At 47.1% G+C, this 22,945-nt stretch overlaps 1 protein-coding gene across 2 annotated transcripts in view; it reads left to right on the top strand.

Annotated features, from left to right (window-relative positions):
- The window catches only part of RIMBP2 (RIMS binding protein 2), a 307,318-nt gene that overhangs the window by 14,227 nt on the left and 270,146 nt on the right, over window positions 1–22,945 (top strand). The gene's annotated exons all lie outside the window — the stretch shown is intronic.

Raw genomic sequence — 22,945 nt, 5'->3', positions numbered from 1 at the left:
TGTAACTGAAAGTGGGGTCTGGCTGGTCGCCACTCAAAAGCCAATAAAAGGGCCAGGTTGGTGGAGATGAAACTTTGCTTTATTTTGGATGTTTGAAACCAGGGTGGGGTTGGGAGGGCAGACTCCTGTCCAAAGGCTGACTCCCCCCACTCCTACTGACCACTAGTGGGCAAGAGCTTTTATAGATGGAGGGAGGGGGCTCCATGAAAAACAGCACACTCAGCTCTGACAGCCATCTTGAAAGTGGTCATCAATGGTCTGACCAGAATCATCTTGATTGTTTTCAGTACAATTAGTCTTCAGATCCAGGGTCAGCTTGTTTCAATTTCTTGAGGGCTGGTCTCAAAATTGTGGCCACTTACATCATGGCTTCAGTCTAGTCATCATGTAGTTAACTTCTTTCACTTGGGGGGGAGTTTCAGTATTGACAAGACAGCTCACAGGATATGGCTCAGACTATTATCTACAGCCCTTGAGAAGGAACAAAAGGTCCTTGACTATGTTTAATGACTAACTGCTGCTGCTGCTGCTGCTAAATCGCTTCAGTCGTGTCCGACTCTGTGTGATCCCATAGATGGCAGCCCACCGGGCTCTGCCGTCCCTGGGATTCTCCAGGCAAGAACACTGGAGTGGGTTGCCATTTCCTTCTCCATTGCGTGAAAGTGAAAAGTGAAAGTGAAGTCGCTCAGTCGCATTCGACTCGTAGCGACTCCATGGACTGCAGCCTACCAGGCTTCTCCATCCATGGGATTTTCTAGGCAAGAGTACTGGAGTGGCTTGCCATTGCCTTCTCTGTTAATGACTAAAAAATTATTATTTAGTCCTGTTGGGCAGCTTACCTTTGTTTCTCCATTTTTCAGTTCTCTGATTAAACTTATTCTTTGGCCAAAGTTTTTCCAGAGACTAAAGGCAGGCAGAGGACCTGGGGTGGGGGGCAAGGACCATAGAGTCCTGCTCGTTTCAGCACCACTGTTTCCCAAACTCAGGTCACACAGGCATCACCTCCCAACCTGGTGCATGTGTGTTGTGAGTGGTGGTGCTTTACTTGCTCCTTTATCTCTTCAGCGGGGTGATGTTCCCCCTCCATAAGGCCAGCTTTGTGATTTCTTTTTGCCCCAGTTGTCCAAGCCTATGCCATTACTGTCTTAATATCTGTTTTCAGTGGACTCATTTTCCTTTTTAAAGACATCTATGGAGGCTAAAAATAAACAAATGCAATTTTATGTGATTATTGTAGATGAACTCTTTATATCATGTTAGATGAAGCAGGACTAAAAATGAAACGAGAGAAGATAAGAGACGTCTAATCAGTCCTAAGCATCTTCTCCTGCCTGCCTGGGCTCAGCTCCTGAGGTGCCCTTTCTGTTGAGGCGGGTTTTGTGAGTGGAGCTTTCGAAAGGTGTTGAAGACAGTCTGGTCCTGATCGATACTTCCTCCTGCAGGAACTCATGTAAGAGGACAGATAATGAATTAATGTCATTTAATGCTGCCCCAGAATAATAATAATAATAAACAAAGAACACTGTAACAGCTGACAGTGACATTCAGCTCTCTCTGTGTGCCAAGCAATGTTGTAAACACTTCACATTAAATCTTCAAGGGAGGGACTTCCCTGGTGGGTCCAATGGTGAAGCATTTGCCTTTCAATTCAGGGAATGTGAGTTCAAACCCTGATCCGGCAACTAACATCCCACATGTGTATGTCGGACATGACTCTTTGTGACCCCATGAACTGTGGCCTGCCAGGCCCCTCTGTCCATGGGATTCTCTAGGCAAGGATACTGGAGTGGGTTGCCATTTCCTTCTTCAGGGTATCTTCCCCACGGAAAGATCCAGTGCACATCTCTTAAGTCTCCTGCACTGGCAGGTGGATCTTCACCAGCTGAGCCACTGGAGAACCCCCCTGACCTGACCCCTCGCTGGAGGGCAACTAAGCCCACGCGATGCAACTATTGAGACCGTGCACCCCAACTAGAGAGTCTGTATGCCCCAACAGAAGTCCCATGTGCTGCAGTTAAGACCCAACACAGCCAAATTAAAGAAAAAAAATAGATGAAGCAAAAGACAGACAAATTATTAACAACAAAACAAAACCAACTTCCTAGCAGCCCTACAAGGTTGTAGCGTATGCTCAGTCACTTCAGTCGTGTCCGAATCTTTGCGACCCTTGGATGGTAGGGTCCATATTGGAGTGGGTTGCCATGCCCTCCTCCAGGGGGTCTTCCCAATCCAGGAATCAAACCCACGTCTCTTAAGTCTCCCGCACTGGCAGGCAGGTTCTTTACCACTAGCGCCACCTGGGAAGTCCCCGTGGGCTGACTGTGGCCCCCAGAAGATGCATCTGAATCCTAAGCTCTGGAATTCTGACTATTGCCTGATAGAGTGGAAGAGCAAATATCATTTACAGGGCAAAGGATAGGATTACACTAAGGACCTTGAGAGGAGGAGCTTATTATCCTGGATCATCTAGTGGGCCCTGGATGCAACTGCATGCACAGACACAGAGCAGGAGGCCATGTGACCGTGCGGCAGAGACTGGAGGGATGTGGCCAGAAGCCAAGGAAGCCTGGAGGCGCTAGAAAGTGGATGGAGTAGAAAGAGTCCTCCCCTCAAGCCCCAGAGACCTTGGTTTCAGACTTCGGCCCTCAGATCTGTTATTGCTGTTCAGTCGCTCAGTCGTGTCTGGTTCTGCGACACCAGCCCACGAGGGAGAATGAATTTCTGATGTTATCAGCCAATTGGTTTGCTGTAATTTGTTACTGCAGCCATGGGAAACTCACACAGTGGGCATGACTGCTATCACTGCTGTGTGGATGAAGAAACTAAGCTACAGAGAGGTGGAGTAATTAGCCTGAGATCACACAGCCAGGAAGTGGCAAAGTCGGCATTTGAACCAGCGTGATTGGACTGGAGAGTATGGGAATCTTGGAACTTCCCAGAGGCTTCACACTGCTCACTGGTGGGCCTTACCCACTTTGGGAAAACTGGGGACAGGCGGGCAGACTCATCAGCAGAAATTATTTAGAAAGCATGTCAAAACATGGGGAGCAGACTTCCCTGTGGTACAGTGATTGAGACTCTGCTTCCACTGCAGAGAGTGTGGGTTTGATCCCTGGTCGGGGAACTACGATCCCACATACCTCATGGTTATGTGTTTGTTAGTTGCTCAGTCATGTCCAACTCTTTGCGACCCCATGGACTGTAGCCCGCCAGGTTTCTCTGTTTATGGGATTTCCCAGGCAAGAATACTGGAGTGGGTTGCCATCTCCTTCTCCAGGGGATCTTCCCAACCCAGGGACTGAACCTGGGTCTCCTGTGGCTCCTGCAGTGCAGGCAGATTCTTTACCATCTGAGCCACCAGGGATGCTCATGGTGGGGCCAAATAAATAAAATTTTGACCGAGGACCTGCAGAGGCGATTTCCCCTCACCCCTGCTCCTGGTGGCTCAGCCCTCCTTGCAGCCCCTGTCAGGGCCCTCTCCTGGGTCTTGGTGCCAGGGAAGGGTCAGCGCATTGGCCCCACACCCACTCTCCAGAGGTCCCTGGACCTCCAAGCACCACTTCAAAGGAAAGAGCTCCAGCCGGGGCATTTGGACACAGAAAGCGGATATTTAAGGGAGACTTCATTGATGTTCCCCAGAATACAACAAAAGTGGGGCCACCTGCCTCACCAGCCTGTGATGGACCCAGCGTGTCCTAGAGGGACGCCTCCTTTGTGGCCTGGCCCCCGGCCTCTGCCCTGTGCTGAGTGACCTGAGGTTCCTCCTGTTGTTTCCTCCCTTCTACCCTCACCTGTCTCTTCATTTCCTACAGCATTTCTTCTCTGCTGTTCTATTACGGGGTGCTATTTTATTTTTCTTTCTTCTCCCCTAGGGATCTCCGTTTAAACACACACACACCAAAATACTCCACTGATTAGATTTGTTGAATCTTAAAATGTGGAAAGTCAACGTGAGCCCAGAGCAGGCTGCAGGCGGCAGCTTGTGAGTGAAAAGCTGATCGGGGTCAGGAGGGGGCAGCCCGGTCACGTGAGGGCTAATGCCTCTCAGATCCTGATTACCCATTACTGGGGAGCTGACCCGGCGCCCTGCCCAGAGCCAGGTGGGCAGACCCCAGGCTGGGGCTGAGTTGGGAGGGGGACCACCATTCTCAAGCCACTGTGGTTCAGGAGAGGATGAACCAGTATTCTTGCTGGATGGCAAAAGGCATGTCCACGCTTTTAAAAAATGATGATCACTTACCCTTTCTCCCTGAATTCTAAAGGTAATTTGCAAACACTGATGGTAGCCCATCATTTTCTTATTAGCAAATTGAGGCTTCTCGGGCAGCCAGTGTAATAACTGAAGATGACCCTCACATACTGGGCAGCGAGGGGCACCTGCTTGATGATAAGTGGTGACTGTAAAAGGCAGATGAAATAGGAAATAGATGGTGAGCATCCAATCCCGGGTTAACTGGCTCCCCTGGTGGTCCCGGGTCCGACATTCTGGCACCTGCCGCAATTATTTTAGGATTCGAGACCAACAATCCAGCCTGCGCCCACTGAGGTGACCCAGTGACCTGCATGCTTTATGGAAAAGATCCTATTATCATGAACTTCTCGGGGCACCTAAAGTGTAACAGCATTTACTGAAATGAGCAAATTACTGGAAATCGTAGTCTTGTCGTCTTGGCCCAGGAATGAAGGAGAAGAAATAAATGATGCTGATGCTGTTAACATACAGAGCATCCTCTGTGAAACTCTCTGAGTTTTTAATTTTTTATTGAATTTTCACAGCCTTATATTATGAATGCCACTTTTAAGGATGGGCTTTATTGGATGAGGCTCAAGAATTTAAGTAACTTGTTCAAAGTCACAGTTTGTAACAGGGTGGGTGGGGTTGGGCAAGATTCTATTCTGTATAATCTGATTCTAGAGCCTTATCTCTTAACCGGTGTGCAGTGGTTCTTATTAGAAGAGATTAATAGCTGAAAAGAAATTCTTTAAATTCCCGTAGGGAAAGTGTAAAAGTGTTAGTCGCTGAGTCATGTCCGACTCTTTGTGACCCCATGTACTATAGCCCACCAGGCTTCTCTGTCCATGGAATTTCCCAGGTAAGAATACTGGAGTGGGTTGCCATTCTCTTCTCCAGGAGATCTTCCCAACCCGGGGATTGAACCCCGGTCTCCTGCATTGCAGGCAGATTCCTTCCCATCTGAGCCACCAGGGAAAGGAAGGGCAAATACACATGTTCCCTCCTTCCCTCCCTCCTTCTTTCTCTCTGTCTCTCTGTCACACACACACCATTTCCACCTATTTTCTCCTCCAACTCTCTCTCTTTTAAAAAAAAAAATTATTTTTTTGCTGCATCAGGTCTCAGTTATGTGGGATCTTTCACTGCAGCGCACTGAGTCTCTAGCTGTGGCATGAGGGCTCCAGAGTGAGTGGGCTCAGTAGCTGTTCTGCGAGGACTTAATTACTCTGTGGCATGTGGGATCTTAGTTCCCAGACCAGGGATTGAATCCATGTACCCTGCATTGCAAGGAAGATTCTCAACCCCTGGACCACCAAGGAAGTCCTTCCTCCAGATCCTGGATGACTAAGTGACTATATCATTATTGACTTTGGCAAAGTCAAAATCATTTCCAAGGGTTCAGCTCTAAGTTCCATTTTTCTCCCTACTCTTATGCAAATCGTCAATCCCATTCTTTTGTTGAGAAGAGTAGTTTGGTTAACTGGAACTCTGGAAATTTCTTGCACTGGATTATTGACTGAAATCAGCTGGAGCCAGGAGCAGTGCTGTTGGGTAACCTCTTCCATGCTGTTATTTGGTGTGGGGGTGGGGGGCCTTTGCAGCAATGCTCTTTTCTATACCTCCTGACCCCCCTCAAGTGCATGTATGAGGGTCGAATGGACACCTAGCAGGGTTGAGGCGTGTGTGCCAGCTTTCTTTCCCTTGTCTGGAACTGTGGCGGAGGTGAGGGGGTAGGCTGCAACAGCTTGATCCTGCTTCTTTGATTGTAAGGTCCTGTGCATGCCTGCATGTGTGCTAAATCACTTCAGTCATGTCTGACTCTCTGCAACTCTATGGACTGTAGCCTGCCAGGCTCCTCTGTTCATGGGATTCTGCAGATGCGAATACTGGTGTGGGTTGCCATGCCTTCCTCCAGGGGATCTTCCTGACCCAGGGATTGAACCCACATCTCTTATGTCTCCTGCATTGGCAGGTGGGTTCTTTGCCACTAGCGCCACCTGGGAAGCTCTTAAGGTTCTATAGTCAGTTGTAAACCTGTTTTGCCCTCTTAAGTTCAAGGATCCATTTTAAAAGACATATTTGAGTTTGGCTCAAATATCTTGGAGAAAAACATGAATTCTGCAGCTGTCCATCAGGCTGTTGTTGCAGGACCATGCTTCATCTGAAGGTTGGATCCTTCCTTCTCTGTCTCAGTCTCTGTTTTGTCTGCAGGTGTTCCTTACCTTGTGCAGCATCACTCTAATCTCTGCCATCATCTTCATGCTCTTCTGCTCTGTGCCTCCATCTGTCCTTTTCTGTCTTCTGTACGGACAGACTCACTGGATTTGGGGCCACTCTAATCCACTATGATCCCATCTCAATTTTTACATTCATTCTGTTACTCGAAGATGTGTGTGGGTCTGGCTCACCGCTCAAAAGCTAACAAACAAGCTAGGTTGGTGGAAAGGGAAGTTTGCTTTATTTCAGATGCCGGCAACTGGTGGGGAGAGTGGACCTCTGTCCAAGGGCTGACTCCACCCACTTTCTACTAGCAACCTGCAGTGGGGCAAGAGCTTTTATAGACAGAAAAAGGGGGACAGATGTAGGAACAGCACAGTCAACTCTGACAGTAATCTTCAAATTGATTATCGGTGGTCTGACCAGCGTCATCTTGATTGTTTAGGTACAGTTAATCTTCAGTTCCAGGGTCCATTTGTTCCCATTTCTCTGAGGCCGGTTCTTAGAGTTGTGCCAGCTCATGTCTGGGGTACAGTCTGGTCATCAGGTAGTTAACTTCTCCACCTAGGGTTTTAGTGTGTATAAGACAGCTCACAGGATGTGGCTCAGAATATTATCTACAGACCTTGGGAAAGAACTAAAGGTCCTTGACTTTGCTTAATGACTACATTATTATTATTTGGTCTTCTTTGTTTTCCTTTGTCTCTGCATTTCTCATTTCTTTGATTAAACTTATTCTTTGACTAACATTTTCCACAGACAAAGGCAGACAGAAGACATGCAGGGGTGGGGGGACTATAGGGTTCTGCTTCGTTTCAATTCCATCCGCAAAGGCTCTATTTCCAAATAAGGTCACATTCTGAGGTTCTGAGTGGACGTGAATTTGGAGGGACACCATTCAAACCACCATCATGACTGTCCACCCAAGGGGACCTTTGAAGGTGCAGGCTGGTGTTTCAGGATTCCCCTCAGCTCAGGTGACATCCAAAGGAACCGATGGAGGGAGGAAACAAGGCTGATGTTGAGGGACTGGGTTTTGTGAGTCTCTGTGGATACGGCCCACGTGGTGTGAGAAAACACCACACAAAGTACAAGATTGTCAAGATTGTTGTCTGGCCAGTGACAGTTCAGGATGTATTTTTCCTTAAACCAGTTGGGTGGTTGGGGGCTGCTAAGGGCTCTCAGAGGTTGCAAATGGGCATTTACTTGCGGACTGAATGCCACTCCACATGTTTTTGTTTGGCCTGCATAGAGTTAATTAGAAATGATAAAAATTGGTTCCCATCATTCAAACCTTGGAATATTCCCTCCCTAGGTATACAGTGTTTTGTTTTTTTTTTTAATTGGAAGGTAATTGCTTTACAGTGTTGTATGGGTTTTTGCCTGTACAATAAGGTGAACCAGCCATGCATGCATGCTTGATCTACCAGTCGTATTCCACTCTGTGACCCCATGGAATGTAGCCTGCTGGGCTATTCTGTCCGTGGAATTTTTCAGGCAAGAATACTGGAGTGGGCTGCCATTTCCTACTTCAAGGGATATTCCCAACCCAGGAGTCAAACCCACATCTCTTGAATTCCTGCATTGGCAGGCAGATTCTTTATCACTGTGCCACTTGGGAGGAATCAATCATAAGTATGCATGCATCTCCTCCCTCTTAGGCCTCCCTCCCATCCTTCTAGGTCATCGCAGAGCACCAGGCTGAGCTCCCTGTGCCACACAGCAGCTTCCCACTAGCCCTCATTTTACACCGGTAGTGTATGTATGTTGGTCTTACTCTCTCAATTTGTCCCACCCTCTCCTTCCCCTACTGCTTCCACAAGTCCATTCCCTACATCTGTATCTCTCTTCCTGCCCTGCAAATAGGTTCATCATTACCATTTTTCTAAATTCTGTAGATACGCGTTAATATATGATACTTGTATTTTTTCTCTTTCTTACTTCACTCTGTGTAACCGGTTCTAGGTTCGTCCACTTCAGTTCAAATTTTTGAGATAAAAAATTTATAAAGGAGCCAACATTGGACTTTTGTGCCTTCTGAACAATATTCACTGAGGTTGACTTCATGAATCTCCCTTCTAGAGGGGAGCAGGGTTCTCCGGTGAAGGACCACGGAGAGGGCAGAGGGCCAGCACATTTGGGGTGATGAATGGGTGGATGAAAGACTCACTGGTCACGTGGGCAAGTGAAAGAATGCATTGGATGAGTGTGGAGAGAGGTTCCGCTGCTGTCATGAGATCCAAAGGAAGTGGGTTAGAGGTACATGCTCTTGGTTGAGTAATAGATCAGGTCAGGGGCTCCACAGGGTTGAAAACCAGGTCCCTGCTGTCTTGTAGCTCTGCTCTGGCCTCCACTGTCTTATCCAAATGTTTTATCACTGCAAACTCATCCTGGATGGCAGGAACGGAGTTGAGGTGAAGGAGAGGGTATACACCTTCCTGAGGGAACCACCCAGGGTCGCCACATGGCCTCTTTTACATCTCATGGGTAAGACTTAATGACTTGGCCACGCCTGGCTTCCCAGGCTGGGAAAGGTTAAGTCATTCCCTGGGCAGCCATCTGTCCAGCTGCAGCATCCTGTTCATGTGTATGAAGGGGAGAATGGACACTAACGACCACTGGGAGTCTCCTCCATAGTACAGAACTTGGCTTTAGGTGCTAGATTTGAGGATGATGGAGCCTTGGGACTTCCCGATGGCCTTCTCTTTGAATGACCAGCATGATGGTGGAATGAAATGGCACCACCATCACTAAATGTTAGACTAGTGTGCTTGTGCATCATTTTCCAGGTCCTGAAGATGGTGTTGTACTTCCACAGTCTGACATATTTGAAGCGAAACTCACATTCTTTTGTGAAGCCAAGGTGATAGAGCAGAAGGCTGCTTCTGAGCCCTGGTTGGCTCTGCAAGTCTCCACACCCCCTTGCTGGCCACACCTGGCCTTCTTTATGCATGTACACTCCCCCCTCCAACCCCAGATTCTCCAGCTAATTTAGCTCTAGAACCAGAGCTGTGGATGTTACCAGAAGCTTTTGAACAGCAACTCAGGAGGGAGCTGTCAGCTGCATGGGTGGCAGAGTTGAGGGACAGAAGGAGGGTTTTGTTATCACATGAGGTGTAGAGACGAACAGGGAAATGTCCTCCACACCTTGAACTCAGAAACAGGAAATGTATTCTCCTTTAAAACCAAAGGTCATGCTAGTGGTAAAGAATTTGTCTGCCAATGCAGGAGATGCAAGAGATGCTAGTTTGATCCTTGGATTGGGAAGATCCCCTGGAGTAGGAAGTGGCAACCCACTCCAGTATTCTTGCCTGGAAAATTCTGTGGACAGAGGAGCCTGGTGGGCTACAGTCCATGGGATCACAAAGAGTCAGACACAACTGAGTGACTGAGTACGGTTACTGTTTAAAACCAAAAGCAAATGCCTCCCAAGCAAATGCCCCCAAAGAGCAGGTCTCTGCTCTTTGGAGAAGCTCAGGTGTGAACGGGTATTTGCTACCCACAGAAGAATGGGATGGAGAATGTGTCATCTGAGGGTCAGAGCACAGAGAGAGGGGAGCTCGGGGCAGAGAAGGCCTTGGAAAAGAACTGGTGTGTGAAAGGGCTTTGGATTTTTTTTTAATTGAAACTCTAATTAGAAACCTATCTGTTGTTGTTGTTCAGTCGATAAGTCATGTTCAACGCTTTGTGACCCCATGAACTGCAGCACAGCAGGCTTCCTGGTCCTTCACTAAGCTGAACTCACATGCACTGAGTCAGTGATGCCATCCAACCATCTCATCCTCTGTTGTTCCCTTCTCCTCTTGCCCTCAATCTTTTCTAGATCAGGTTTTTTTCCAATGAGTCAGCTCTTCCCATCAGGTGGCCAAAGTATTGGAGTTTCAGCATTAGTCCTTCAAATGAATATTCAGGGTTGATTGCCTTTAGGATTGACTGGTTCAATCTCCTTGCTTTCCAAGGGACTCTCAAGAGTCTTCTCCAGAAAACTATAGACCCATCATAAGCTCCTTCAGTAACTTTTAGTTCAGAAAACTCTCCTGGTTGAAGACATTTTAAAAAGTGACAGAAGCACAAAGATGGGAGTCTAGAAAAAGTCTTATGGGCATCGTTTCTTTGCTCCTCTGCACTGGGGCCCCAGATGAGGCCAGTTCTCATGCAGGTGGCTGATGCCTTGTCAGATCCTTCTCCTGGGAAGCCTAGAATGCACTTTCCCCTGGACCTTGGAGGATCTCTGATGCTGCTTTCCTTATTTAGATATAGGCAGGGACTCTTACCAGAAGTTCAGCCAAGTCTACTACTGGGCTACTGCTGGAATCTGCACTTTTACTGTCATCTTCAGAAGAGGCCACACGATTTTCTTTAGCATCAGCTTCTCTACAGTCACATTTATTGCTTTACTGGCTTTTCTGCTTCCCCAGTTATAACATAGGCTGCAGGAGGGTGGGGCTGTCTTGTCTGCTCATCACACCCCAGCACAGAGAGTGTTGCCGTGTGGTGGGCACTCAGAGCTTGCTGGGTGAGTGACAGAATGAGTCCAGTTTTTCTAGCCAGAATGTGCCTGTTTACCAGGGGGGCACAAAAGAAGCACCAACTGCCCTTAGCATGTGAAACACTTTCTGTGAACCCAGACCATCTCGCTCGTCTCTAAGTAGCTTGACCAATGGACGTTTGCCCATTGCTTCCAGGCTCTCACACCATAATCAAACATGAAGAGAGCTTAAGGGAATGGTAACTGGAAAGTCAGAATTCAGGGTTTCTTTTCTGACTCATGGTGGGGAGGGAACAATCTTTCTTTTACTTTTTAAATTTATTTAATTGAAGTATAGTTGGTTTACAATGGTGTGTTAGTTTCTGCTATACAGCAAAGTGATTCAGTCATACATGTGTGTGCTAACTTGCTTTAGTCATGTCTGACTCTGTGTGACCCTACGTACTGTAGCCTGCCAGGCTCCTCTGTCCATGGGATTCTCCAGGCAAGAACACTGGAGTGGGTTGCCTGCCCTCTTCCAGGGGATCTTCTCAACCCAGGGATTGAACCTGTGTCTCCTGGTATCCTGCACTGGCAGGCAGGTTTTTTATTTTTTGTTTTTACCACTAGTGCCACCTGGGAAGCCCTCAGTTATATATATATATATATTCTTTTTTATGTTCTTTTCTAGTTTATCCCAGGATATTGAGTATAGTGCCTGTGCTATACTATAGAACTTTGTTGTTTTCCCATTTTATGTGTAATAGTTTGCATCTGCTAATCCCAAACTCCCAATCCATCCCTCCCCCCTTACTCCTCCCCCTTGGCAACCACAAGTCTGTCTTCCATGCCTGTGAGTCTGTTTCCGTTTAATGGATAAGTTCATTTATGTCATATTTTAGATTCCACATATAAGTGATATCATATGATATTTGTCTTTCTCTATCTGACTTACTTCACTTAGTGTGATAATCTCTGGTTACATTCATGTTGCTACAAATGCCGTTATTTCACTGTTTATGGCTGAGTGATATTCCATTGTATGTATGACCACATCTTCTCTATCCACTCATCTGTTGATGGGCATCTCTTGGCTATCATGAATAATGCTGCTATGGACACAAGGGTATGTGTATCTTTCTGAATTATAGTTTTGCCCAGATATATGCCCAGGAGTGGGATTGCTGGAACATATGGTAACTCTGTTTTCAGTTTTTTGAGGAACCTCCATACTGCTCCATAGCAGCTGCACACATTTACAGGGAATAGTCCTTCTTATCTCTGCTTTTCTCCTTGCGGTTTCATGATGGCCCCCACCCCTGATACTACATCGTGACTTCTCAGCATATGTGCTTACGGTGTATGACAGATTCAATGTTACAGTTAAAGCTCATGAAACAGAAACTGAGATGATTTCTTCCTGGTTCAGTCAGCTGTGGGTGGGAGTTTTCAAGTGGTTTGTTTTGAATGTGGTACATTTCACAAGGTTGCATGGCAAGCCTGCCTTTCAATTCTCTGCATCACTCAGAGACAACATATTATTCTCTTGGAGATAAAGTGAAGGTCTGACTATTGCTTGTGCATTCATGGGAGGCTGAGGCCATGGGGTCCTCCGAGCTCACATGGTGGGGATCCTGCAGAACAGGTACAGAGTCAGCAAAGAAATACTCTCTGGGGCAGGAAGTAGGGAGACCCACAGTCCTGGAGGGATCAGGGGAGGCTTAATGAAGGGATAGGAAAGGAAGTTAGACCTTGTAGCTCCTGCATTATTTAAAAAGGATGCTTCAAACAATGAACTGAAGGCAGGGCTGCTCCCCATTTCTGTGCTGAAGGGGAGCCCCAGGCTTCATGGAAAAGGGCTCCATTGGGATCACGGCATTTGCATCGTGATGGGAGTACCTCTGGTTGGATTTGTTGTGAAACCTGGTTCAACCCTCACTCTGGCCTGGACAGAATTTCTTGACTCCATCACCAAGTTCTATTTGTTGATTCCTTTGGTCAGTGTTGGTCAAACGTCTTCTACATTCTGGGAACAGTGCCAACAAGAAATGACATGGTGTGTGCCCGCGTTCAACGTGGTTTCTTCCTTTTCTTGTAACTTCTCTCCAGGGCTGTCCTCGGCCATCATCTCACCCCACCCTCTTTGTCACACCTCATTATCTCCTATGGGACAACCAATGACAGTGGCAGAGAGGGCTGTGGCTGTGGGGACTATCCAGAGAATCACCAGGGTCACAGTGAGGCAATGACATTGGTGCAGAGACGTGAGGGGTGAGTAGGGTTCACTATCAGGGAGAAGAGGGGAAGAGGGTCCCAGGCAGAGGGACCAGTACACAAGGAGGCTGGAAAACCCATGTGATGAGGAAAACCCTGGAAATGAGGCAGGACTGGATTGCAAGCCGCAGTCAGGACCGTGGACTTTATCCTTAAGGTAACGGGCAGCTTCTGAAGTCCTTTAAGTAAAAGAATGACACAATCAGATGTCCATTTTCCAAAGATGGTTCTGCCTCCTCGGTGGAATATGAGCTAAAGGAAGCCTTGGCTAGAGGAAGCTTCCCTGGTGGCTCAGACGGTAAAGAATCTGCCTGCAATGCAGGAGACCTGGGCTCCATCCATGGGTTGGGAAGATCCCCTGGAGAAGGGAACAGCAACCCACTCCAGTGTTCTTGCCTGGAGAATCCCATGGACAGAAGAGCCTGGTGGGCTCCAGTCCATGGGGTTGCAAAGAGTCGGACACGACTGAGCGACTTTTACTTTCACTTTTCGGCTAGAAGAAAGACCAGTGAGCAGGCAGTTTTTGTGATCCAGGAGAAAGACATTGGTGGCCTGGATGAGGGTCGTGGGATGGAGGGAAGTGAATGGATTGGAGAGTTAATAGGAGGCCGACTTGGTGCATGTGGTAACTGGCTGAGTGATGGGGGAGGGCTGAGTCAGGAATTCTGGCTTCCTCATCTGGTCAGTGGGCAGGACTGTCCGGGTTGCTCTTTTGGAGGAGAATCTTGCTCGAGGATTATAGTCTGTGTGGCACGGAATGGCCCTCTGGTGCATGGGTGTCCTAGATCCATCATTCAGGATTACGCTCAGCTGCATGTTAAAGAAAATGCAGTGCCTCAAACAAGATAAGGCTTTGTATTCCTGTGGCCTAAAAATTTTAGTTGTAGGAAGTCTGGAGCTTCCAATGGGGTTGGTTTCACAGAATCACTGGGGACTCCGGGTCCTAGGTCGCTGCTTGGTCATCCTGATGGTGGTGACCTTCATCTTGATGCTCTCAGGATGGCAGCTGACACTCCAGCCAGTACATCTGCATTCCAGGCAGGAGGAAGGGGGAATGGATGCAGGGTGAGAAAAAGTGAGTGATAGTGGAAGCATCCCCCTTTAATGCATGTTCTTGGGGACACCATTCAGTGACTTCTGCTTATATCTCATTGGCCAGGTACCCACTCCAAACTGTACCAGAAGCTGGGAAATAATAGTATTTCCCTGGGGTGTGACCACCTCCAGTAAAACTTGAGTTCTGTAAAAAAGAAAGTTCTGCAAGTGCATACTAGATAGACCAATGATCTTCAAAACACCTGCTCTTCTCACCCAGTGCACATGAATTATGTGGTCCCTGAGCCTCTCTTGTGGTTGACTTATGAGTGAGATTCTTCACACAGTCCCTGAGTTTCACTGGTGTTGAGATTCACTATTTTTAAAGGAAAACACATATGATAAATAGCTATCATTGTTTGTGGTTGACCTAATTTCACTGGGGTGATTCTTTCTTTCCTAGATTGTCATTATGCTAGAATTGGATTTGTGTGTGTGTGTGTACTCAGACTTTTCCTGATTGTCTAAATTATCTTTAAAAACAAAATTCTTTTTCGTTACCTGGGGGAACTATGAGGGTAAGGGTGTATGGGATCGACTTGTACACACTGCTATATTTAAAATGGATAACCAACAAGGACCTACTGTATAGCACAGGGAACTCTGCCCACTTTTATGTGGCAGCCTAGATGGGAGGGGAATTTAGAGAAGAATGGATACATGTGTATGTATGGCTGAGTCCCTTTGCTGTACCTAGCACAGCATTGTTAATCAGCTATGTTCCAATATAAAGAGTTAAAAAAGAAAGTTCTAGGAAGGGCATTTTTTTTTTAAATTTTATTTTATTTTTAAACTTTACATAATTGTATTAGTTTTGCCAAATATCAAAATGAATCTGCCACAGGTATACATGTGTTCCCCATCCTGAACCCTCCTCCCTCCTCCCTCCCCATTCCATCCCTCTGGGTCATCCCAGTGCACCAGCCCCAAGCATCCAGTATCGTGCATCGAACCTGGACTGGCAACTCATTTCATACATGATATTTTACATGTTTCAATGCCATTCTCCCAAATCTTCCCACCCTCTCCCTCTCCCACACAGTCCATAAGACTGTTCTATACATCAGTGTCTCTTTTGCTGTCTCGTACACAGGGTTATTGTTACCATCTTTCTAAATTCCATATATATGCGTTAGTATACTGTATTGGTGTTTTTCTTTCTGGCTTACTTCACTCTGTATAATAGGCTCCAGTTTCATCCACCTCATTAGAACTGATTCAAATGTATTCTTTTTAATGGCTGAGTAATACTCCATTGTGTATATGTACCACAGCTTTCTTATCCATTCATCTGCTGATGGACATCTAGGTTGCTTCCATGTCCTGGCTATTATAAACAGTGCTGCGATGAACATTGGGGTACACGTGTCTCTTTCAGTTCTGGTAGGAAGGGAATTTTTAAAAGGTGTTATTCTTGGGTGATTTCATCGTTAAGCTGCCCTCTCAGGTGTGGATGATAAGGTATAATTACCTGAGTCCCTTCAGGATGCAAGCTTATGTCATTGCTGATTGTTTTAAAATCAGAGCTTCAAGAAGAAGTGGAAAGACAAGTTTAGAGATAACCCTCTGCATGTTTCTTCACATTTCATTCATTCATTCAGTCAACTTACTACATGATGATTGCATATAAAGTCATATCACATGAGGCTCACAGGGAGAAGGACAGTCAGACATGTATCTTTTGAGAAGTGTTATAATAAAAATATGAAGGTAATGGGGGACAGTTCCCTGTGTAAGTCATATCTTAGCTATCTGCTCATGGGGTAAGCCTCCCTCTCAGTTTCTTTATCTGTAAAATGGAGAAGATAACAGTTCCTAACTTGTCAGTATTTATCTTCAGTTTCATCCCATCCTATCCCATTCTATTTTAAAAAATGGTGTTAAGACCTACTTACTTAATTGACTCCACAATCCAATCGGTCATGGCTTGATGCTTGAACAACCCTTTTCTAGAACCTCATGCTTGGCTGTCCTGGGGCAAGATGGGGAATGGGTGGGGCTGGGATCATGAGAGAGGAGAGAGGGCCGCCCTCAGGAAGGGAGACCACGCCCAGAAGGAGACCTCCAGGGTCTTCAGTTCAGTCGCTCAGTTGTGTCTGACTCTGCCATCTCATGAAATGCAGCACGCTAGGCCTCCCTGTCCATCACCAACTTCCGGAGTCCACCCAAACCCATGTCCATTGTGTCGGGGATGCCACCCAACCATCTCATTCTCTGTCATCCCCTTCTTCTCCTGCCCTCAATCTTTCCCAGCATCAGGGTCTTTTCAAATGAGTCAGCTCTCCACATCAGGTGGCCAAAGTATTGGAGTTTCAGCTTCAGCATCAGTCCTTCCAATGAACACCCAGGACTGATCTCCTTTAGGATGGACTGGTTTGATCTCCTTGCAGTCCAAGGGACTCTCAAGAGTCTTCTCCAACACCACAGTTCAAAAGCATCAATTATTCAGCACTCAGCTTCTTTATAGTCCAACTCTCACATCCCTACATGACTACTGGAAAAACCATAGCCTTGACTAGACAGACCTTTGTTGACAAAGTAATGTCTCTGCTTTTTAATATGCTATCTAGGTTGGTCATAACTTTCCTTCCAAGGAGTAAGCGTCTTTTAATTTCATGGGTGCAATCACTATCTGCAGTGATTTTGGAGCCTGGAAAAATAAAGTCAGCCACTTTTTCCAGGGTCTTGGTGAGATTTAATTCTGTGCATCAGGACGGGGAGTCCTTAATGGTTTTTAATGTCAATTTAATAAATTAAAAAAAAAGAACAAAGAACTCATCAAATCATTCTTCACTCTTCACTGCTTAACACCAGGTAATGAAGAGTCTCCGTTATAAACCAGCAGCAGGAGGCAAGGGAGCAGGTGGGAGAGGGCTTAGAAAGGACACTCAGGGAAGATGTGGGTTTGTGTGGCAGGTGCGAGCTGGACCTCCGTGGGTCCAGCGGGACTTGGACTGCTCCGGTCCAGGCAAGGGTGTCATCCAGATTGCCCTTGGTCCGGCACTCTCTCTCTCTCCCTTTCCACCTTCCCACAGGGCCATGGATGTAAGGCTTCCAGCTATGAACTTGATTATTTCCTCCGCTGTCCTGGGAACCCTGAGGGTTTCTTCCAGAGGCAGGAATAAAAACTACCCCCCTTTTTTCCCGGTCTGGAGGATCCTCCACAGAAGCTGCCTTTGCTGGCAAATCCAGCCATCCATCATCAGCCCAGCAAAAGGCCCATCAATACCCCCCTCACTGGTGGATGTCTGATAAGATGGCAGGCTTGCTTCTTTCGGTGCAGTCATCAACAAATAGATCCTCCTTTTGCATCATGGCAGTATGCAGCACCGACCTCCTGGACCCCTCGAGGCGCCCACAGACCACGTCCCTCAGATAATGAGAAGCTCCCGCTCACCCAGGAAGCCTTTATCTGCGATGTCCCAGACTCGCCTGCAGCCACCCGCGGGGTCACAGTGCACGAAGCACCGTTCACGCCATTCAGGGGCCTTTAATTTCCAGCTAATTGCTACTTAAAATCATCTTCTACCATGTCTGTGCGGCACACTGCACAACAACACTGGCTGTGTTGTTTTTCTCTCCTGAGAGCTGGGGTGGGTCCCACAGAGCACAGCTTCGTAAACAAAAGGAGCCTGGGGCAATTGCTGGCTTCCTAGCCTCTTAGTGAAGGATGGATGGGAGACGGATCTGAGGGAAAGATGCGGGGCTCTGCTTGGGGGCGGGCGCTCTGCGCGTGGAAGCCTGGAGCCCGCTTCCCTTCACGTCTCCAGCATCTCCGTGGGAAGCCTGCTCAGTCAGTTACCTCGTCTACAGACTGAGAGAATCATGGACCCGTGTGGAGTTAACTGTGAGAAAGCAAGGATGCCACGGCCGCGTGAGCCCTGCCTCCAGGGGGCGCTGTCGACCTCTCCTTTTATACTTAATCTGCCCTCCCGTGGAGAGGAGGAAGCCGAGTCTGAAGAGCTGACCTCCTGAGGAAAGAAAGTCCATTTACACTCCCCTCTCCTCTCCCCTGACAACACACACACCCCTGCGAATTGTCTTCTCTTCCTCAGGGGGCCGTGTGTGAGTTCCAGAGCATCCCATTCGGGAGAGAGTCATCCCTGTGACCCCCTTCCCCGTGGGCCATGGCATTCTTCATGGCATCTCATAAGGAGCTGTGAGTCCTAGCAGAGGTGGCCCCGCCCCTGCACTCCTGACCCGGGAGATCACATCCTCCTGGAAGGAAAATTGCAGCCTCTGAAGGAGAAACATGCTTTGTCTTTCCCCTAAGCGTGTCCCAGGCTCCTCCTGGGGCCAGACTCGGATTGGCCCAGGTGGTGACAGGTGCTGTGAAGACAGGGACTTAATGGAGCATGGCCTGCATGGGCTGGATGAGGCTTCTTAGACAGGAAGCTCTGAATAGGGAGTAGGGTCCTGGGAGAGAGTGTTCCAGAGTGTTCTAGAATGTTCCATGTGCTCCCAGCTAGCAGGACAAACTTGATGTGTTGGAAGAATGAGAAGGCCAGTGAGGCTGGGAGGTGGAGAGAGGGGTAGGGGAGGAAGCGGCATAGTCGGGCCTTTTATATCACCCTGGTTACCACCAGGGTTCTGTTGTGTGGGCAGAACCCCCCATGCCATGATTGGTGAATTAAGGGGTTGCCTGGTTGTGCTGTGAACCCAACAGGCAAGGTGGTTAGGGATCTGGTGTAAGTTCCAGGCAGGATTAATGACCTGGACCAGGCTAGGATCTAGGAGCCAAGTCTGGATTGGCAGCAAAGCCTGATGGGAATATCATAAGATATCTAATAACAGCTATGGCATGTCCCTCCTTCCCTCAGTATGTATTAGGTTGAAGAGCTGATCTAATCTGTGGGCTGAGATTACATGGGTCTTTGGGTTCATTCCATTGGGTCTGATGGTGCAGTTTTCTAAAATCACTCTTTACTTTGAGTGCTGTTTTAATTCATTCCTTGGTACAGGTTGGGGGCCTAATTGTTGGTGTCTATTATGCTGTGGGGACTCTCTCTCTCTGAAGCCTGTGCCCAAAGCATGCTAGATGGTCAATAAATATTCCCATCAATGAATTAAACTAGGCAGTCAATACACTTCTCAATAAAGGTCCATATTTGTTTCCACATGGGAATATGGGCAGAAAATGTCGGACATCTCATACTCTGAATGACAGGAGTTTCTTAGTTTTTAACCCTTTTCCTTCTTATCTTTCCATTTTGCATAACTTGTGTCACATTTAGAAATTACTGCTTTTATTTTCTATTTGCCTCTTTGGGCCAAAGTTCAGTCACCTGGGAGCTTTTAAAAAGAGACAAACATCTGGTAAAATAAAAGCCAGAAAACCACATGGAATGGATACACGATAGTCATCTTTATACCTCATATTCTTTCTTCCTTTACTTTTCCTTTAGTTCAGGAAAAAAATTACAAACTGAAATGCATAGACACTATGACACGTACATGTGTGTCAGGATGATTTTTACCATGAAAATGAAATTTTCATTTTTAAAAAGATGAGAACATTAAGGACTTAGCAGAAAGGAAAACGCACCCTTGTCCATGACAATTTCACCTGGAAGTGGTCTATTACTGTGTTGTCCGGGTTACAGGCCTCATCTGGGATCATAGCTGGGGGTGAGCCCGATGGTTACCTGTAAGCCAGTGGCCTCATGGAAATCGTAGCCCATCCGTCCCACTCATCTCTGACATTGCTGTACCTGCTTCCTCCTGGGCACCCCTTCTTCCCGCCACTATTTCCAGTTCACACCCTTGCTCCTCCAAGTTACCAGAGCCATCTGGTTCCCCTGGCCCTGGCTGCTGAGGCCCCTCCTGTGGCATCTGGCCAGCTGGCAGGGACCGCTCTGGCTGCTGAGGGGTGTTGGAAGATGCTGCCCAGCTCCTGACAGCTCTGGACGCCCCAGCTGATGTGCAGACCTGTGGGCTCCAGGCCAGGCCGTGGGTGCCGTGGGCCCGTGCCCAGCGTGGCTGTGCCAGCAATGTGTTCCATCATCAGATCCTTATCTTAGCCTCAGACTCAGACCCCCTCCTGGCACAGCCGTTGCGTTTAACCTCAGCAGTGATTTAAATGGAGAAATCAGTCTGTGGGTCCAGCAGAGCAACATGACTGCACACCCAGGGCCCTTGTGTGCATTTGGATGTGGATGAAGGAGACCATGGCCTCACGGATCTTGTTTGTACAACCGTTTCAGTGTCCTGGGCTCTGAACCAGCCCATAAGAGGGGTACTGTGTGCACCATTCACTTAGCAGATGAAGAGGATGAGAAGCAGAGCTAGTTCTTAAGCAACTCTCTTGATCCAAGTGACACATGAATTTTAGATGAGCATCAAATAAGAAACACACCTGGATCTTGTAAGGAGAGGTGTTATTCGAGAGGATTCTGGGCAGGGGAACAGCAAGTGACCACTGCAATTGGGGGCCTCTGAGCATCAGTCTGCACGCATCGCTGAGGTCCAGCAGGAAGGGTTTTCCTTTTTCTGGAGGAGAAGATGCTGGACATGGGAAGTGCGATGAAGTGGGGCAAGATCAGGTCATATATGAGAGAGTGCTTTATCCCAGGTCTGCCTGACCCCAGGAGAGCTGTCTTTTGGCAGGATCTGGGGGGAGAAGAGCCTCTGAACCAGCATTTTATTCCGATAGATCTGTGGGCACAGGTTTTCTGTGATCTGTAACTGATCTCAATCCAACAGATACAACTCTCAGAGGGAAGTTTCTGCAGAGGGCCGTGCTGGCGTCCAGAACTTGTGGAGTGAGGAAGGAGAGAGGAGGAGGCCTGGGGAGGTGGCAGGGCCAAGCAGAGGCTGGGCCATGGGGAGGAAGGCCCCTCCCTCTTCTGTGCAAGGCCATGGGCTCTGTGGACAGTGTGACACTGGAGGTAGGGGACACCACAGCCTCTGGATCCAGGCACAGAAGTGAGGACGAGCAGACAGAGGGCTGGGAGCTCAGCCCAGCTGGTAGGCACTCTGCTGGTGGGGACGAGGGTAGAGGGTGTCTACCTGGGCTGTTGACTGTGTAGAAGAAACCAGAAGAGCCCATGGTCCCTACCAGGTCAAATCTACCTGTAAGAAGCAGAGGGTATGAGGTTTGTCCTTCTTTATACAACTATTTGGGCATCACCTGGACAATGTTTCAGGAAGACATGGGTTCCACCCCTGACTCTGCCCCTTATAGTTTGTGTCTTTGGACCAGTGATCTATTCTCCCAGAACTTTGCTTCTTATCTATAAAAATCTCTAAAAATGGGTATATCATCTCAATCTATAAAAATGAGTGAATGCGAACCTGATATAAAAATTCTACTACACGCCATCAGTATGTGAAGGGACAAAGAAAATGCTGTTCATCCACATAGTGGAATATTACTCAACCATGAAAATGACTGAAGCGCTGCCAAGTGCTATAACATGGATGAACCCTGGAAATGTTACCTGAGTGAAAGAAACCAGATACAAAAGGCCATGTATCCTATGGTTCCATTTAAATGAAATATCTATGTTTCTGAAGAAGACACACAGATGGCCAGTAGGCACATGAAAAGATGCTCAACATCATTAATTATGAGAGAGATGCAAATCGAAAGTACAATGAGGAACCACCACACCAGTCAGAATGGCCATCATTAAAAAGTCTACAAATAACAAATGCTGGAAAGGGTCTGGAGAAAAGGGAATCCTCCTACACTGTTGGTAGGAACATAAGTTGGTATAGCTACTATGGAAAACAGTAGGGAGTTTCTAAAAAACTAAAAACAGAGTTGCCATATGATCCAGTAATCCCACTCCTGGGCATATACCCACACGAAAGCTGTAATTCAAAACAATACATGCACCTCTGTGTTCATAACAGCACTATGCACAATAGCCAAAACATGGAAGCAACCTAAATGTCCGCGGACAGAGGAATAGATAAGGAAGAGGTGGAACATATATACAATGGAATACTACTCAGTCATAGAAAAGAAAAACTGCTGTTGGCAGCAAAATGGACCCAATTAGAGATTATCATACTGAGTGAAGTAAATCAGATAGACAAATACCATGTGATATTATTTATATATGGAATCTAAAATATGGCACAAATGAACCTATCTACAAAAAAAACCAGACTTACAGACATAGAAAACAGACTTGTGGTGGCCAAGGGGAAGCAGCGGGGAGGCGAGGGATGGAGTGGGAGTTTGGGGTTAGCAGAAGCAAACTATTATATATAAATTGGATAAACAATAAGATTCTACTGTATAGCACAGGGAACTATATTCAGTCTTCTGGGATAAACCATAATGGAAAAGAATATAAAATAAGAATGGGTATATGTGTATAACTGAATCAATTGGCTGTACAGCAGAAATGAGCACAATGTTGTAGATCAGCGATATAGTAATAGAAAAATAAATGAAATCTCTAGAATTGGCAAGTGCATAGAGGCAGAAAGCAGATGAATGGGTGTCAGGGCCTGGCGCGAGGGAATGGGGAGTGGCTGCTGGTGGGGGTGGAGCTGCGGCTGGGTGTGATGGACAACTTTCAGAAGTAGATGGTGGTGATGTTTGTGCAAGATTATGAATGTCCCAATGTTGTACACTTTAAAATGGTTAAAGTGGTAAAGGTTATGCTGTAAATTCTCCTAAGTTAGAAACAAGTTACTGGAGT

Source organism: Bubalus bubalis, chromosome 17 (assembly GCF_019923935.1).
Source record: "Bubalus bubalis isolate 160015118507 breed Murrah chromosome 17, NDDB_SH_1, whole genome shotgun sequence".
Classification (NCBI taxonomy): Eukaryota; Metazoa; Chordata; class Mammalia; order Artiodactyla; family Bovidae; genus Bubalus; species Bubalus bubalis.
This window is presented reverse-complemented; position numbering and strand designations above follow the sequence as displayed.